This window comes from Camponotus vicinus, unplaced genomic scaffold (genome assembly GCF_025532165.1).
Source record: "Camponotus vicinus isolate PSW18456_S1 unplaced genomic scaffold, iyCamVici1.0 SCAF_1, whole genome shotgun sequence".
In the NCBI taxonomy this organism is placed as follows: Eukaryota; Metazoa; Arthropoda; class Insecta; order Hymenoptera; family Formicidae; genus Camponotus; species Camponotus vicinus.
This window is the reverse complement of record NW_028141945.1, coordinates 11,098,193-11,112,218: the sequence shown is the minus strand read 5'-3', so window position 1 is coordinate 11,112,218 and position 14,026 is coordinate 11,098,193. Positions and strand designations below refer to the sequence as shown.

Sequence of the window (14,026 nt, the reverse complement as noted above, 5' to 3'; positions counted from 1 at the left end):
CCCCTGCGCATCCGCGTCCTCTCACTGGCCGCCTGCCTCCGCTCCGGCCCTTCGCTTCTGCACTCTTTAACTCTTTCCCCCTTCCAACACATACACACACACACACACATGTGCATGTACATACGTAATCTCTCTCTCTCTCTTTCCCTCGCGAGATGGGCAGCGCGCGACAACTTCCGGTGGCCGGGCAGCACGCTTCCACGATCGAGATGCGTCTCTCTCTCGTCGAGTGGCTTCTCGAAAAAATATCCCTCTCGACACATGCACAGAGACACGCCGATACGTAAACACACGCACACGTACACACGCGTGTGAACACAGTGTGAATCGCGGACCGCCTCTCTCTCTCTCTTTTTTTCTCTTCTCTCGCTCTCTCGCTCCCGATCGCTGCGCGCACCATCTCCTTTTTGCGATGCGCTCGCACGCACGCGCACACAGGGAGGGCACGTTGCTCTTTTTCCGCGGCTTTTTGCAGTCTTTTTATAGGCAATGAGCGAGTGGTTAGATGAACTCCGCGCGATAAGCAGGGCGTGGGTAAATTCGAATCACCGCGCCGCTGGCTGCTCAATCGTCAATTTGGGGGATGCTCGCGGACCACTCGGAGCGAGGATGAATGATCGCAACGATAATATTCGATTCTCTAATCTACACAGTACAAAATTGCGCGTCCATATGTTAAAATTTTCTTGTGTTATCACGTTTTGATTAGTACTTTAATGTAAAATTAATATACAACCTATATGTTTTATTATTTTTATAACGTTTTCATGGGTTACATTTATGTCAACTTTATAACTGAACACTTTGTATATGTCTCTTAGAAATGAAATATTATTTTGAGTATTTTTAACATAATCATTTTAAACAATCAACAAGTCTCAAAGTCAGTTTTAACATTCTAAGAAAAGTTAAAATGAATCTTGAAATAATCTTGAACTTTGACATACAAAAATAATCAAATTTACTAAAATCAAATGTTTCTATTACAAATAATTTAAGTTAAAATAATTACTGTTATATGTTAATGTCCTACAACAATTCTTACGAGTTATTGCAACTATTTTTTCATGTAATTTTTAATTAATTCGTATGTTACTTTTACATTACACTTAAAGTCACAATAACAAAAATAAATGTGAAGTATCGTATCAATTATTTAACATTTTTAGTTTGTCAATAAGTAACATACGAATGAGTTATTTTAACTTAAAATTTAGAGTGGACTTTCTAGGACATGCGAAAAATGTTATAATAAACATTTTATTTTTTACTGTGTAGTTGTAAACTCGAAAAAATTTTTGAGACAAAAATCATTTCGATTTTTTCCATCGATGATGCGAGAACCAGGTACATCTCGCTAGAAAGATAATGAGGGGGGTGAGATAGATTTACTTTGCAAGTAAAATATTTAATGTGCCTGGAATGCTTGAAAGATGAAGTGCGTAAGTTGCCATGTAAATGTAAGTGCCTTCATTCTCTTTAACGAAGGTACTCAAATTCTGAGAATTGTAAAGATTTAAATTATCATGAGATTTAGTACTCTTTAAGTGAACGAGCAGACTTCAAAAAGAAAGCAAAATTTTCAATTCATAATTATACCTATTCCTCGCATTGTTTCAGGCATTTACTATTAATTAACGTTACATCTTTTTCATTGAACCTTTGCTCAGGATGGAATTTTGCCTACGATCCTGCCATCTTATACGGTGGCAAAATAATTAATACCCATTTGTCTTTTGAAAGACAGCCATAAATACGAATCTTATTGCGAATCTCCCGATGCGTGAGATATATTAATGAGACCATGAAACCCCGTTCCTGCCGCGAGAGCCGCGTTTTATCAAAACGTTCCACGCCACGGTGTGCGTAATCCGCGAGAGTTGAATCGTACATGGCACGTGTCCGCAGTTGTTTCCCGGCAATTCCGGTCTCGCTCTTCCTCTCGTTTCACCTCTCTGTTCTCTTTCTCTCTCTTCCACTCTCGCCGTTGCATCGCAGGACCTCCCACGCTACCCGGCAGCTCATCTTCTCTCTCTCTCGCTCTCCATGACCCTTGATCGACAAGCGTTTATTTTGCGCTACGCGCTCGACGATCGATGAAACCCCATCGCTGCCGAAATGGAAATGTATATACATATCGGAAATGGCCAATTAATCCCGCACGTGCGGCGGCTGGATTTCGATACTGCCAATGAAGCGGATGCGTAAAAAAAAAAAGAGAGAAAAAAACGGGCCAGCTTTCCGCCGGATTAAAACTGCATCGACGCGTTAAACACAGGCCACGAAGTTTGTAAACGAAAAAAAAACCCAATCGTATACTATACCGTACAGTGACATAAAAATAAAACGTTACTCCCGGTACAGTTGATTCCGCACTGTTGTTTGTTGTATTCTCGCTGCTTATATTTAATTTATAGTTTGAAATTGTGCAGCGTTAATCTAACATTTTTAATTTAAACTGCGTTAGATATTATACGTGTGGGCGTGTGTAAAGGGATATCGATGGAAAAATAATTACATGAAATTTTCAATTATGTAAACATTAATTTTCGAATATTCGAATATTAAATTTGCAAAAACCTCCCGATACAAAAAACAATTGTTAGTAATAATAAGATAATACAAACGTAAATAGCATCTGTGCTTGCTACATATTTAAGGAAAAAAAAGGAAAGGTGCATCTCTTTTCGAAGTATTTCTTTTTAACACTTTGTTGTCGGGACTTCTTTTACGTCATCGTTCACCAAAGTCTCTAAAGAACCGTCTCGCTAAAGAACCACTCGACGGATTATTTCGAGACGTGACATTCACGCTGCAACATCTCTCGACAAGCCGCTGCCAATGAGTTAATTAAGCGCGGAATCTCGTCTTAACGCGATTACCGATGTAACGGCTTTTAATTATTCGCGCGCCGTCTCGGTGCGAATTTTCGGCGACGTCCTTCCTCCCAATTGAAAAGAGAGGAGAGGAGAAAGAGAGCCGGCAACGGGGCGTTTCGCCCAAATTGCTCGTTTCTCAATTATTCATCGTCCCTCTTCATCCCCCTCGTCAGCCGTCCTCTTGATCCGCGCTCGCTCGCCGACACTTTTCACACTACCGACACGGTTTCCGTCAGCATCCCTCCCCCCTCCCCCTCGTTCTCAATCACCCAGCTCGTCCTCATCCTCCTCATCCTCCTTCTCCTTTTCTCCTCCTCCCGTTTATTTCCCTCGTTCTCCCGGAATTGAAGTGTACCACCTACACCCACGACGGCCTACCTCCATTATGCATCGGCCTCGACAACGACGGCCACGACCACGACGAGGACGACTACGACTACGACGACGACGACGAGAGGGACCTCAATGCAAAGCGCGCCGACATTTAATTCAGTTCAGTTCAGCGCCGCGGTATTTCGCGCGGTGGCGGCTCGCGTAGTGATGTTCCATTAAAACCCGAGACAATAACCTGACAGGTCTGATCGGCACATCTCCAGCTTCCCGGCTCTCCCGGCTTCGCGCGGCAGCTGCTCTCCGCGTCTCTATAATGGAAGAGCGGAGGCTGCCGCTGTCTACCGAGAAACTGACTTCCGGCCCCCGACCGCCATCGACTCTCCCGCGCGGCCGGATTAAGAGATCGGGGCGCGGGAGGGAGAGAGAGAGAGAAAGAGAAAGCGATCGGGACGGAGAGAGAAGCGAAACGTTTAGTTTAGTTTCGAGCGTGTCGCTCAACGCCTCGTACGTTTGTCGACCGGTTTTGTTCCACGGCCGACCGCGAACCAGGTCAGCGATTTCGAGTGAGCGTAAACCTTTTAACGGAGGAAACGAACCAATTAACCCTTTGAGGACAAACATTGCAAATTTGCTCGAGGCCGCTACAACTGTCCTCTCCGTTTCGATGACGATATAAAGAACATGCTGTTATCGACTGCATCGTATTCGCGATGAATAATAGGTTTGACGTTTCTGTTTGCAGGGGTTGCGACTGATTAGACGACAAGTCCTTCCTTCGGAGAATTCGGCTGCTCTCTTTACGGAATTTCGTCATTTCTCTCTCAATCTTTTTCACAGCTGATTTTTGACAGCTCACCAAATGTAGAAATAAGCAGCCACGATATAGTCGATTCATTTAATCATTTTTTAAATATTGATATATTAAACAGAGATATAAATGCTTAGAAATTAAATACCAAAGATACAAAGCGAGAGAAAATTTGTAATAATAATAAAACTCTTCGTTTCTTTATCTCTCGACGATGTAGAATATCTTCTTAGCGGGGGAGAAGATTTCACAGCTGATTTTTGACAGCTCACTAAACATAGAAATAAGCAGCCACGATATAGTCCATTTATTTAATCATTTGTTCATCACACATTTTTAAATATTGATATATTAAACAGAGATATAAATGCTTAGAAATTAAATACCAAAGATACAAAGCGAGAGAAAATTTGTAATAATAATAAAACTCTTCGTTTCTTTATCTCTCGACGATGTAGAATATCTTCTTAGCGGGGGAGAAGATTTCACAGCTGATTTTTGACAGCTCACTAAACATAGAAATAAGCAGCCACGATATAGTCCATTTATTTAATCATTTGTTCATCACACATTTTTAAATATTGATATATTAAACAGAGATATAAATGCTTAGAAATTAAATACCAAAGATACAAAGCGAGAGAAAATTTGTAATAATAATAAAACTCTTCGTTTCTTTATCTCTCGACGATGTAGAATATCTTCTTAGCGGGGGAGAAGATTTCACAGCTGATTTTTGACAGCTCACTAAACATAGAAATAAGCAGCCACGATATAGTCCATTTATTTAATCATTTGTTCATCACACATTTTTAAATATTGATATATTAAACAGAGATATAAATGCTTAGAAATTAAATACCAAAGATACAAAGCGAGAGAAAATTTGTAATAATAATAAAACTCTTCGTTTCTTTATCTCTCGACGATGTAGAATATCTTCTTAGCGGGGGAGAAGATTTCACAGCTGATTTTTGACAGCTCACTAAACATAGAAATAAGCAGCCACGATATAGTCTATTTATTTAATCATTTGTTTATCACACATTTTTAAATACTGATATATTAAACAGAGATATAAATGCTTAGAAATTAAATACCAAAGATACGAAGCGAGATAAGATTTGTAATAATAATAAAACTCTTCGTTTCTTTATCTCTCGACGATGTAGAATATCTTCTTAGCGGGGGAGAAGATTTCACAGCTGATTTTTGACAGCTCACTAAACATAGAAATAAGCAGCCACGATATAGTCCATTTATTTAATCATTTGTTCATCACACATTTTTAAATATTGATATATTAAACAGAGATAAAAATGCACGTCTTATAAGTTAGCGGAACAAAATGGGCGGAATCAATTATAATTGATATTTTTATTTGTTGCTCATTTGTTGCTAAAAAGTTGCCAAAGAAAAAAATTTGTTGCTCTGTAATTTAAAAAAAAAAATCATGTTCCGCTAAAGGAAGATTAAGTTAGCGGAACAATATATATAACAACAAAATTATACGTAATAATAATATAAAAATTTGTTGCTAATTTGTTGCTCTTAAAATATTCAATTTGTTGCTTGCAAAATAAATTTAAACAATAGCGGAAAACTTTTCACAGCGAGCAAAGTTACAAGAGTAAACTACTAGAAAAAAATTTGTTGCTCGCTTAAATTTGGTATTGAGATATTATTTAAATTTGTTGCTCTTGAAATATCCAAGTTTCCAATTTGTTACTCGCGCCATAAGTTTAAATAATGATGAGAAACCTTTCACAGCGTGCAGAGCTACAAGAGTAAACTGTCAAAAATAAATTTGTTGCTCACTTAAATTTTATATTGGAATATAGGTTGAATTTGTTGCTTTCGAAATATGTAAGTTCCGAATTTGTTGCTTGCAAAATAAATTTAAATAATGATGAAAAACCTTTCACAGCGTGCAGAGCTACAAGAGTAAACTATCAAAAAAAAATTTGTTGCTCACTTAAATTTGATATTGGAATATAGGTTGAATTTGTTGCTTTCGAAATATCCAAGTTTCGAATTTGTTGCTTGCAAAATAAATTTAAACAATAGCTGAAAACCTTTCACAGCGTGCAAAGTTACAAGAGTAAACTATCAGAAAAAAATTTGTTGCTCGCTTAAATTTGGTATTGGAATATAGGTTGAATTTGTTGCTTTCGAAATATCCAAGTTCCGAATTTGTTGGTTGCAAAATAAATTTAAACAATAACGAAAAACCTTTCACAGCGTGCAAAGTCTAAATTACATCGAAAACATATTGACTGAATTTTTACTTAATATATTTGGCACAAGTATTCAAGGCCATATAAATCTTATTAATTGTTATTGTATCGTCATATACATATTCTTGTAATTTAATTTGTTTATTATTTAAACTTATTGCAACAAATTCGAAACTTGGATATTTCGAGAGCAACAAATTCAACCTATATTCCAATACCAAATTTAAGGGAGCAACAAATTTATTTTTGATAGTTTACTCTTGTAGCTCTGCACGCTGTGAAAGGTTTTTCATCATTATTTAAATTTATTTTGCAAGCAACAAATTCGGAACTTGGATATTTTGAAAGCAACAAATTCAAACTATGTCTCAATACCAAATTTAAGCGAGCAACAAATTTTTTTCTAGTAGTTCACTCTTGTAGCTCTGCACGCTGTGAAAGGTTTTTCATCATTATTTAAATTTATTTTGCAAGCAACAAATTCGGAACTTGGATATTTCGAAAGCAACAAATTCAAACTATATCTCAATACCAAATTTAAGCGAGCAACACATTTTTTTCTAGTAGTTTACTCTTGTAGCTTTGCACGCTGTGAAAGGTTTCTCATCATTATTTAAACTTATGGCGCGAGTAACAAATTGGAAACTTGGATATTTCAAGAGCAACAAATTTAAATAATATCTCAATACCAAATTTAAGCGAGCAACAAATTTTTTTCTAGTAGTTTACTCTTGTAACTTTGCTCGCTGTGAAAAGTTTTCCGCTATTGTTTAAATTTATTTTGCAAGCAACAAATTGAATATTTTAAGAGCAACAAATTAGCAACAAATTTTTATATTATTATTACGTATAATTTTGTTGTTATATATATTGTTCCGCTAACTTAATCTTCCTTTAGCGGAACATGATTTTTTTTTTAAATTACAGAGCAACAAATTTTTTTCTTTGGCAACTTTTTAGCAACAAATGAGCAACAAATAAAAATATCAATTATAATTGATTCCGCCCATTTTGTTCCGCTAACTTATAAGACGTTAAAAATGCTTAGAAATTAAATACCAAAGATACGAAGATAAGAAGCGAATGAAGATTTGTAATAATAATAAAGGCTCCTCGTTTTATCTCTCGTCGATGTAGAATATCTTCTTAGCGGGGGAGAAGATTTCACATTTTGTCCTACATTTTTTTACATTATCTCCTTTAATGAGAAAAGTATGGCTCGGTGAAAATTAACGCGACGCCGGGTGAAATATGCGTCCGCGCATTAAATATGGTATTAATCGTACTTAAAAATTCTAACGTCCGCGTTTAAGTTCCGGTCCACGCCTCGGCGGTGGAGCGTCATGAAATTGCGAGAGGGTGCCGCGCTCTCGGACTTTCGTGTGCGACGCAAATTAATTTTCAAGTGGCGCTCAGAATACCAGAGTGAACGCAAAGTGCAAAGCCGGCGGAAGGAGAATCTGCGCGTTAGCTACGCAAATGCGATTAACAATTTCAACAATTCTCGATAAACTCGCGGTATTCTTCTCGTTACTCAAATCAAATTACTCGAAACAATATCTCTCATTACACGCATAATATATGGCTAATATATACGATTATTAATTATCTCGAATCGTTCGCATCAGAAAGATTTTTTCTTGCGCCTTCATGAGATTTATTAATTAACTCGCGATTCGAGAATATTTTTTTGTTTATGACTAAAGTGAAATGTATAGCTGTTTGCGAGCGAGTATAGGCGGCATATATCATCGCGATATTTCGATCTCGAGAATCGTTCGTCTCCTCCAGAAATAACTAGAGTTCGAGGGACCTTTGTCACAGTCGCGGATAACGATTGGCGATATCTCAGCCGATCGCGACGACGCATGGATACGAGAAAGAAGCGCGTCGAGCGTGAAATGGAACTCTCCTCGATCTCGATTTTAAATGATGCCACCGAACGAGCAAAATAACGCAGCTTCTTAAAAAAAAAAAAATAGCAAATTCCAATATTCGATATACGATACTTCGAAAGATGAGCAAGACGAATAATTGAGGCAATTTCGAAAAGCAAATATTTGAAGATAAAACGATATTTTGTTGCGAGCAAAATTAGGTAGGCAGTTAATTACCCGACGAGTTTGTAATCATTCGATATAGATTCTGCATCCTAAATTGCAATAACATATTTCCAATAATTAATATTTAATGACAATTTGCTACCGGTAATTTATTATTTATTGTTACAAGTTTGCCCCGATAGCATTACGCCTTTTCGTATCGATCTTCCGGATATTGTTGCGCAATTGAAATATATACGCATACATTAATATAATCAATATAATTTTCTAGCCCGGCTAATGAGTCCAGAAAATTTCACGGCAAGACTTAATGGCGCGGATGCGATGTGGGTATACATATTTAATTTATTAATATACAAATCCGTTTGATCCGATAAGAACACACACAAAAGTACAAATAAATGAAATTTTAAATTTCTCTTTTACGCGCCTGTCTTGTAGAATTGACTTCAATTATCTCGTCGCGCGAGAGCGATTCGTTTTTATCTCGCAATCCCAACAAGTGGATAAATTTTACATGAATTCGAAGGAACACGTGGAGGGCTACAACGACACTGAAATATGCGTGCATCACCCTCACGGGAAGGGAGCGCAAGGAAAATTCAGGACCGCGGACGTGATGATATCTCACGCATGTAGGTCATGGGCCCTCCGTGGCAATCTCGTCCTCCTCTTCCTCGTCGTAATCTTCGCCCTCCCACGAGGAATCGTCATAGGAACCGCGATGTCGCTCAAGTTTTCTCCCTCGGCGAAATAATTTTCCGGAAAATTAACGTCGCCGAGCACGCGGCCGTAACGCAACGCGTACGCCTCGCGCTTGATAATAATAAAAAGAGCGAGCGGTAGAAGAGAAAAAGGAACGTTCGAGGGTGCAACGCGACGACGCAATCGAGGGAGAGAGAGGGAGAAGGGTAGCGCGAGAAGAAGACCCCGGGGGAGGTGGCGAGAAAGTAAGAGCGAAATGGAGACAGGAAGCGCGCGAAGAGACGCAGGTTGGCGGAAGCAGGCGGAGGAAGAAGCGAGAGCCGAGAGAAATAGACAGAGAGAGGGTGACGACGAACACGGAGGGAAAGCGATAGGGTGAGAACGGAGAAAGACAGAGCCAGCTAGCGAGCGAGAGAGAAAGAAAGAGAGAGAGAGAGAGGGGATGGAACGAGGAGACAACGGGGGCCGCACGGTGTTATAAGATCGATAGCTGATGTGATACCAACCCAACCCAAGCCGACCCAACTGAACCCAGTCCGACCCGCGGTTCGTTCACCCCCGCGGCATATTCGCGCCATTATCTGTTCCAAATGTCGTCGTCGACGGCGACATCGCTTCACTTCGCTCGCGCATCCGTCTTGCCTCGTCCGAGCCGGCCGGCCGGCAGAACCACCCCCGTCCCACCCCTGGTATCCCGAGGTAGAGGGCGAAGCGGGATGGTTTTCTCTCGGTACACTTGTCTCGCGAATTGACCGAGGTAAACGCGGGATGTCTCCTTCAGTTTTTCCCGCCCTTCTCTCATTCGGTTCTCTTTCTTTCCTTCTTTCCCTCCTTCATATCTTCCCCTACGTTTTTAAGATTATGGGTTCGTCGTGCATTTACGGCGTTCCGGTGCTCGACTATGCCGTTTTACGAATCCCCGATCCTATCGTCGCGCTTCCCCTCTTCACGACCCTCTTCACGTTCAACGACTGCCACTAACAACGTTGCGCGATTTCTGCCTCGCTTCATCTCCCCGTGAATTGTAAATGTATCTAAATGGCCGTTGTAAAGGCTCGAGTCCAAATCAATTCGGGCATATCGGAGAGTCGTAAGATATTTCTCGTCTACATCGAAATTTCGAATTTATACGAGAAAGAAAATTGTCACTTATTAAACTGAAGGATGGAAAATAAAAGCTCTAGTTACCTTTATTAATCCGCGATATACATGATTTCAAAGACGAAGACTCCCTTGTTAACGCGAATCTTTGAACGGACCCGGTTAATTAACTCAATTTGCGAAATATCGCGGCCGATAATCTCGAGGTACCAAGGCACCCCGCGTTTAAATATTCAAACGCCGTTTCCCTTCCGATAAATACCTAAGCGAGGCACGTTTGCGCGACTGTAAAACCAAAGAACCGGTGCGTTTTGGTAACCAGCTGCCGCGCAAAAACCGCGCTATCGGATTTTATGCCCGACGCACGCCCCGTCGTTGACGTTTCCGCATTGCCCCTTATACGGCATGCATAGCCGCGCACGTGCATTTTCTTACGTCTCTACATCCGTGCGCGATGCGCTTTCTTACGACACGCACCCGAATCTCGTGCGCGTTCGTTTCTCGTAAATCGATAATCGATACTGATTCTCGATGCCCCGAGGAGAAGGGAGAGGGGGGACGCGAACGATTTCCGTGCGATTGTCTTTTAATATCGATTCCGAGCGTTTTAACCGCGATACGCATAATTGGCGACGACGTTTTACGAGCCGCGTTTCTTAAAGTTGAACGTAAAATTGAATTCCCGCAACACAGAGCAGTTTTACATCCCTTATGATGCTGCTTTTAGCGACGTAAAAGCGCCCGGAAGAAAATACATCCGGCATGTGTGTGTATGTGTGTGTGTGTGTGTGAAGGGTTCCTCCTCGGGAAACTCGCACTTTGCAACTCAATAGGCGCTTCTGTGTTGAATTAATCGATATTTAGTAACATGAAAATCATTTTCAACAAGTATTTTTTTTTTACGAGCACAAAAAAGTAGAAGCATGTTACTGCCTTGAAATCAATTTCTCGTCATGTTAGTAAGTCATAAACGCAGTCGTTAAATATTTCACGATTATTAATATAGTTTGAGCTACAGCTTGATGCAAAAAAAAATTAAAAAATTAAATTATAACCGGGGAGGGGTAAACCGCTGATCAAAATTATGTACACTAATGCCTACTACTAATGCCCAATTCCTGGGCATTATTGCTAAATTTTTAAAATTTAATAATTTAAATTTTAATAAATTTAAAATTATTATTTGGAAGAAAAGACTTAATAATACTTTAATAACGTCCATAATACGCATTGATACTTCAATAAAACCTAATAATGCCCAAGTAATGCCCAAGCAATGCCCAGTAATGCCTCAAATCTGTACACCGCAATGCCCTCAGCGGTTTACCCCTCGATTATAACTTTCAGAATTCGGTCGTTTTAAAAAGGACATTTTGCCAATAAAACGATTCTCGACATTTTTTAAGCAGAGCTTAATTCAAAATCTAGCTATAAGTGCATAGTAATTTCTAGAATGTGTCAATGTGTGTGAAAGTTATATATACGTATTATAATAAATGTATATATATTAAAAGAAAATTAAAATATAATACCGTGCATCTTTTTATTTTCTCTTCGATATACGTTGTATAAAATAGCTACTGCCAAGTGCTCGGATTACATGCACGTTAAACCATAAGTATTTCGTTTATGCGGTAGAAGAATTGCACTAATGGCGACAACAATGCGACTAGTATACGTCACGTGCATCACTCATACAAGGAATGAATGTGTATTGCAGACGATGCTTAAATCCAAGTACAACTAATTGTAAGCTTAAAATAATATTTCTGAGATGATTGTTCAACATTGATTAAGCGAGAATTCTCTTCAATAGTGTCATTTGTTCGAATAATTTTCCATTGCAATTCAAGTCATTTAAGGCGAAATAGATTAGATATCAGACGACAGATGTCATAATAATTATGTCATAATAACAATACCGTATCTATGTTTTATTGCTATGTTACAGTCCTTTCTAATCTACTGTTGTACGTGAACAAAAGTACGCTGCAATGATGAGATATGAATAGATTCGCATTGCAATGTAAAGAAGCCAAGAAGCAAGAAAGAAATTGTTCGTTTGGCGGTGACAGATTAAATCAGAACAATCACGATAAGGCAATTAATGTCAAATTCATCGCTCTAGAGTGTCGCCAAATTAAATCCGTGCGTCCTAAAATTTTAACCGAGCCAATAAAATTAACTATGTTTAACCACGACGGCTTGATTTAATTACAAAGTCGCTGGTATAATCATATTTACTTGATTTAGACATTTATCACTTTTCTCTTTCAACTAGTCGATATAAAACGGCAAATATTTGATCGAAAATGTATCATAATCGCGTACAAAATTGATTAAAAAGAATCGACTTCTCCTGATAATATATTAAGAATATAAAAACACGAATAAGATTAAGGAAAAAACCATTCGGCCATTCGAGAACACACGTAGAATTTCCGGAGCGCGGTGAAACTTAGCACGATTTGAGTCTCAAGAGCTTAAAATTGATCCCCGGATCAAAATTATTTGCTGCATGTTAATAGACAGAACCATGGTAACGTGTAAACCTCTGTAAACGCATGTGGCATGTCTACGGCGGGAACACACCGACAAGCGAGGTTAACCAACTCCGGGTTAGCAATTCGTTGTCCCTTTCCGGATTGTAGCTGTACCTATATTATGTATAGGAGAGAAGGTAAATTTATGTAGTTAACCAGGGTTAGAGAGCGCTAACCCACCTTGTTGCAACCGGTCCCTATACCGGCCGCTGTTTGACAGCGAACACGAATTAGGGCAACATTATTATCGGATGTTTCGAAACTAACGAAACGACGGTGTAATACTATGAAAACTTTGTGTTTCCTGCACACACGTCGTCGTGTAGTGGCCGAATCGAACGAGTGAGCAAATGAGATCAGGAATGGCACGCGGGGACTCTCTGCGGAGCACGAAACCAATTTCTAATGGAGTCGATTTTTCCAATAAAGTGTGCGACAAAACATCCCGCAATGATTTTCATTCAAGGGACAATCGAAATTAAATGTATCCCGAAAATCTTTGCGGTACTCGCGATTGATGAGATATTTATTATAAATTTAAGTATCTATAAGGTAAGTCTGAAAGTTTACATTTTCTTCGAAAACTACACAGTAAAAAATAAAATATTAATTATAACAATTTTCACACGTCCCAAAAAGTCCACTCCAAATTTTAAGTTAAAATAACTCATTCGCCGTATGTTACTTATTGACAAACTAAAAATGTTAAATAATTGACACGATACTTTACATTTATTTTTGTTATTGTGACTTTAAGTGTAATGTAAAAATAATATACAAATTAATTAAAAATTACATGAAAAAATAGTTACAATAACTCATAAGAATTGTTGTAGGACATTAACATATAATAGTAATTATTTTAACTTAAATTATTTATAATAGAAACATTTGATTTTAGTAAATTTGATTATTTTGTATGTCAATGTTCAAGATTATTTGAAGATTCACTTTAACTTTTCTTAGAATGTTAAACTGACTTTGAGACATGTTGATTGTTTAAAATGATTATGTTAAAAATACTCAAAATAATATTCCATTTCTAAGAGACATATACAAAGTGTTAAGTTATAAAGTTGACATAAATGTAACACATGAAAACGTTATAAAAATAATAACGTAGAAGTTATTATTAATTTTATATTGAAGTACTAATCGAAACGTGATAACACAAGAAAATTTTAACATATGGACGCACAATTTTTTACTGTGTAAAGGGGTTGACCTAAATTTAATGATTTTTAAAAATATTACATTTTAATGAAAAAGCTTTTGATATGTATTTTAATTATTTACATGTTGAACATTTATTGTAATAGTAAAAAAATCTGTTCCATATTTTTATTTCGATTTTTAA

General features: G+C 38.2%; 1 long non-coding RNA gene across 9 annotated transcripts in view; it reads right to left on the bottom strand.

Annotated features, from left to right (window-relative positions):
• Positions 1-14,026, bottom strand: part of LOC145974398 (uncharacterized) — a 203,879-nt gene that overhangs the window by 106,926 nt on the left and 82,927 nt on the right. Inside the window, exons 7-11 of one of the 9 annotated variants that reach the window (XR_014439670.1) lie at positions 5,121-5,243; positions 4,883-5,005; positions 4,645-4,767; positions 4,407-4,529; positions 4,134-4,291 (exon numbers count right to left, since the gene is read on the bottom strand). The exons of 7 other annotated variants lie outside the window; for them this stretch is intronic. This is a non-coding gene — a long non-coding RNA (uncharacterized LOC145974398). Of the gene's footprint in view, positions 1-4,133; positions 4,292-4,312; positions 4,530-4,644; positions 4,768-4,882; positions 5,006-5,120; positions 5,244-14,026 lie in introns of those variants that run through there. One more of the 9 variants, XR_014439671.1, reaches the window with a different exon arrangement.